A 5,650-nucleotide genomic window follows, 5' to 3' on the forward strand; every position below is an offset into this window, starting at 1 on the left:
TATATATCAACACATTTCTTTCAATCTGCTGTCAAGGACATCTCCAAAGTGCTAAAGAGCAATGATGTCAGTTTAAAGACTAAGGTATACCTGATTCAAGCCATGTTTTTTTTTTTCAGTTACTCACTAGCATCTGCAAGTTGGACAATGATAAGAATGCAGGATAGAGGTTTTCTTGTTCAAAATAAACCTTATTTTGCCATTTGCCTAGCCATTGACTTTGACTTTGCCATATAAATGAGTGGGAATATGCGAATGGGGCTTTGGCCAGTCTCCACACTAAATTGAGTGGATTTAGCAGCAGAAATTAGGAATCTCACCACCAGCAAAGAATGCAGAGTGCATGTCATTTGGGATCATAGATTCCTGCACCACTCAGAGATCTAGGCCTACAGGAGCCATAGCAGAGAGACAGAGACTTGCCTGGAGACAAAGCTGACCTTAGGCCTGCAGCCCAATGGAACTGGAGCTGGGATCCTTTGACCAAGTTTGTTGGAGGACTGGGGGAAATGCCATAATTGGCAGGACTAAGAACTTTGTACCTCTGACCTAAAGCCACAAGACTGAAAACAGAGGTGCCTGGAAGAGGTCCATATTCCCATTCCAAAAAAATAAATAAAATTTAAAAAGTGATCCAACAGAGTGTGGAAATTATCAATCAATATGACTAATATATGTAAGCAAAATCCTGCTGAAAGTTATCCAAAAATAACAAGAACAGTAACATGAACAGAAAATTGTCAAAAGTACAAGCTGGATTAGAAAAGGCACTAGGGACATTGTAGCCAATGTCAGATGGATCTTGGCTGAAAGCAGAGAGTAGCATAGGAATGTCTGTCTGTATTTTCATTGATTATGCAAAGGCATTTGTGTGGATCATGACAAATTGTAGCTAACATTGAGAAGAATGTGAATGCCAACATATTTTATTGTGCTCATGCAAAACCTATACTTGGGCCAGGAAGCAGTCCTCTGAACAGGGAAAGGATACACTGCATGGTTCAAAATTGGGAAAGGAATGCTTCAAGAATGCATCCTGCTGAGGCTACGTCTGGCTTCCACTCTCACAGCCATTGCAGTACATTGAGCTCCATAGAGACAGAGCCGGGCCAGGCGGAGCCACAACTGGGCGACTCTGTGCCTCACAGACAAATACAACTAACTGTGATAGGGAATGGCAAAGGACACACTGACAAAGGAGATTAATCAGAACTGGTTTTGACAAGCACTGTGGCAATGGAACAATTAAAACAAACTTTAAAGGGGGGGAAGGGGAACGAACTGGGGGGGAGGTAGAGAAAATAGTGCAACAATGAATGAATGGAAATCCAAAAATCTCTGTAAATGCTCATTAAAATTAATAAAATAAAATTTTTAAAAAGAGAGAGCAAAAGACCATACATAACAAAGGAGAAAGAAAAAGCCAAAAATAGATATAAGAAAAGGCTCTAAAAATTGTACTGCAGCATTGAAACGAGATACTGAATTAAAAGAACTGGGCAGATTTCAAAGGGCAGCTCAAGAAGACAAATCAAAGTATTATAATGGAATGTAAAAGATCTGGAACTGAAGAATAAAAAGGTAAGAAATCCTTCAGTGTTTCTCAAGCTGAAAAACCTGATAAACAAACCAAGTCTCAAGTTACAATAGTGAGAGATACTATAAGCAAATTCTTGAATGATACAGGAAGCATCAAAAGAAGATGAAAGGAATACACACAGTCATTGTGTCTGAAAGAATTGATTGATATAGAAATAGTTTAGTAAGTATCATGTGATCAAAAGCTAATGGTGATGAAGGAAGAAGTTCAAGCTTGCACTAAAGTCATTGGCAAAAATTAAGGCCTCAAGAACTGATATCAGTTGACAAGTTTCAAATAACAATGCAGTCCTGGACAAACTACAACCTAGTTTGTGCCAGGAAATTTGGAAGATAGCTACTGGGCCAACTAACTTGAAGATCTCTGTATTTATTCCCACAACCAGGAAAGGTGGTCCAACAGGACTTGGAAAACTTAGAATAATATCATTAACTTCACATTCAAGCAAAATATTGCTGAAAATAATCCCAAAACAGCTAAAAAATACATGGATAGAGAAATTACAGAAGTTCAGGCTGTGTTTAGAAGAGGCCATGACACCAAAGACATCATTGCTGATAGTAGAAGGCATTTGACTGTGTGGATCATAACAAGTTATGGCTAATATTGAGAAAAATGGGAATTTCAGAATACTTATTTGGGCTCATGTGAAACCTGTATCTAGATCAAGAGGCTGTTGTCTGAACAAGAGCAAGGGAACACTACATGGTTAAAATTAGGAAGGTGAGTACCAGGCATGTATTTTCTCTCAATACCTATTTAACCTATATGTTGAGTAAAGCATTCAAGAAATTGGACTCTATAAAGAAAAATGTGGCATTATGATGGGAGGAAGACTAATTAACAACCTTCATTATGTAGATGACACAAGCTTGTTTGCTAAAAGTGGGAAGAGTTTGAAGCACTTGTTACAGAAGATCAGAGACTTCTGTGTGGATACATCCTAACATCAAGATAAAAATTCTCACCATTGAACTAATAGTTAATATCATGATAGAGAAAATATTGTAACTTGTCAATGGCTTCATCTTACTTGGATCCAAAACCAACCCAGTTGATACCAACAGTAAGGAGATAAGGAGAAGTATTATATTGGGAAAGTCTACAGTCAGGAATCTCTACAAATTACTGTGGAGCAATGATGCCAATTTGAGGACTAAGGTGTGCCTGATTCATATAATGATCTTTTCAATCACTTACTATGCATTTGAGAGCTTGACAAGGATGAGAGAAGAATTGATGCCTTTGAGTACTGGTGTTAGAGAGGAGTACTGAAAATCCCATGGACTGACAAAAGAACAAAGGTCTTGGAGAAAGTGCAAACCAAGTGCTTCTTGGAGGCAAGGATGACAAAGCTTTATCTAACATACTTTGAGCATGTTGTTAGAAGAGGCCATTCCTTAGAGATGATATCATACTTAGAAAGGTGAAGAGTCAGCTAAAGAAAGGAAGAGTCTAAAACAAAAAAGAAAGAAAGGAAGATTCTTAACCAAACTGGATGATACAATGGCTCCTGCAATGGGGTCAGGTATATCAGAGATGATGTAGAATAGGGCAGGGCTCAGACCTGTCGTTCACAGAATTGCTATGAGTCATACTCAACTATCCAGCACCTAACAATGACAAAAGGCCCTAGTCTCATAGTGCAGTATTTTTGGGGCTACTCACTAAAAGTTGAGTGATTTGAATCTATCATCCACGCCAAAGAAGAAAGATGAACAGTCCTCTATTAGCTTCAGAAACTATTTTAGAGTTTTCAAGAGTCTTAATCAACTGAACAGTAAAGAATTTTGGTTTGTCTTGTGTTTTGTTTTGTAGGAATTAAATAGAGTTAACTCAGAAAGAAAAAAAAGATACAACTAACCATGGGGAAAGGAGATCCTAAGAAGCCGAGAGGCAAAATGTCATCGTATACATTTTTCGTGCAAACCTGCTGAGAGAAGCACAAGAAGAAGCACCCAGATGCTTCTGTCAACTTCTCAGAATTTTCTAAGAAGTGTTCAGAGAGGTGGAAGACCATGTCTGCTAAAGAGAAAGGAAAATTTGAAGACATGGCAAAGGCAGACAAGGCCCGTTATGAAAGAGAGATGAAAACCTGTATCCCTCCTAAGGGCAAAACAAAAAAGAAGTTCAATGATCCCAACACACCCAAGAGGCCTCCTTCAGCTTTTTTCTTGTCTAGTTCTGAGAATTGCCCCAAAATCAAAGGTGAGCACCCTGGCCTTTCCATTGATGATGTTGTGAAGAAGCTGGGAGAGATGTGGAATAATACTGCTGCTGCCGATGACAAGCAGCCCTACGAGAAGAAGGCTGCTAAGCTGAAGGAGAAGTACGAGAAGGATATTGCTGCATACAGGCCTGAAGGCAAGCCTGATGCCACCAAAAAGGGAGTTGTCAAGGCCGTGAAAAGCAAGAAGAAGGAGGAAGATGAGGAAGACTAGGAAGATAATGAAATGAAGAGGTTGAGGATGATGATTAGTAAGTTGGTTGTAGCACAGTTCTTTTTTCTTGTCTACAAAGCATTTAACCCCCCTGTACACAACTCACTCCTTTTAAAGAAAAAAATTGACATGTAAAGCTGTGTAAGATTTGTTTTTAAATTGCAGTGTCTTTTTTTTTTTTATAGTTAACACACTACCAAATGTATCTTTAGATAACCCTGTTCTGGTGGTATTTTCAATAGCCACTGACCTTGCCTGGTACAGTATAGGGGCTGTAAATTGGCATGGAAATTTAAAGCAGATTTTTGTTGGTGCACAGCACAAATTAGTTTTATATGAGGATGGTAGGTTTGTTGTTTGGGGGCTTTTTTTCATCTTCAGTTGTCTGATGCAACTTATACAAAATAATTGTTACATTAACTGAATACCACTCTGTAATTGCAAAAAAAAAAGAAAGAAAGAAAAACAAACAAAAAAATTTGCAGCTGTTTTGTTGACATTCTGAATGCTTCTAAGTAAATACAAGTTTTTTTTTATTAAGTAAAATGTATCCTGTCTCAATACCTGATCAATCTATATGTGGAACAGATTGTTCAGGAAGCTGGACTCGAATAGTAGGAACGTGGCATCAGGATTGGAGAAAGATTCATCAACAACCTGTGTTATGTAGATGTCACAAACTTGCTGAAACTGAATAGGACTTGAAGTGTTTCCTGGAGAAAGTCAAGGACTAGAGTCTTCAATATAGATTAAAGTTCAATATCAAAAAAACAAAGATTCTCACCACTGGGCTAATTGGCAGCACCATAACAGATGGAGAAGAGATTGAGATTGTTAACAATTTCAGCTTGCCCATTTCCAAAATCAACAGTCTTGGCACCAGCAGTCAGAAAATCAAAAGACTAATTGCATTGTTCTGTCAAGGAACTGTCCAGAGTGCTAAAGAGCAACAGTATAAGTCTAGAGACCATGGTGTGCCTTATCTAGGCCATGGTCTTAACAATTACTTGTTATGCATCAGAGAATTAGACAGTAACTAAGGATGACAGAAGAAAAATTGATGCATTTGAGTTGCAGTGCTGGAGAAGAGTACTGAACATACTATGGACTTCCAAGAGAACAAGCAAGTCTGTTATGGAGAAGGTGAAACCTTGCTCCTTAAAGACAAGGATTTTGAAGCTCATCTCGCATATTCTAGGCATGTTGCAAGGAGGGACCAATCCTTGGAGAAGGACATCATGCTTGGAAGTATGGAGGGACAGTGCAGGAGAGGGAGTCCCTGCTGAGATGGATTGGCTCAGTAGCAGGGTAGGTATCTCGAAGGCAGTGAGATTGGCTCAGGATAGGGCACAGTTTATAGCTATTGTGTATAGGAGTCACTGGCAACTAGATGGCATATAAATACAACATATAGAAGTTTTAAGAACAGTAAGAGCTCCAGCAAGCTGGATTTGGAATAGATCATGGTGTTGTTGTTGTTATGTGCCGTCGAGTCTCTTGCGACTCATAGCGACCCTATGTACAACAGCTCTAAACCCTGCTCTACCCTGTGCCAATCTCACTGCCTCTGACACATCCATCCCAATTACCCCAGTCACTGAATCAATCC

At 39.0% G+C, this 5,650-nt stretch overlaps 1 pseudogene; it reads left to right on the forward strand.

The window, feature by feature from the left end:
• Window positions 1-3,459: 3,459 nt before the first annotated feature.
• LOC102848091 lies at window positions 3,460-4,176 on the forward strand (annotated as a pseudogene).
• The last annotated feature ends 1,474 nt before the right edge of the window (window positions 4,177-5,650 follow it).

Source organism: Elephantulus edwardii, unplaced genomic scaffold, assembly GCF_000299155.1.
Source record: "Elephantulus edwardii isolate Elephantulus edwardi_28Jun2011 unplaced genomic scaffold, EleEdw1.0 scaffold00033, whole genome shotgun sequence".
NCBI lineage: Eukaryota > Metazoa > Chordata > Mammalia > Macroscelidea > Macroscelididae > Elephantulus > Elephantulus edwardii.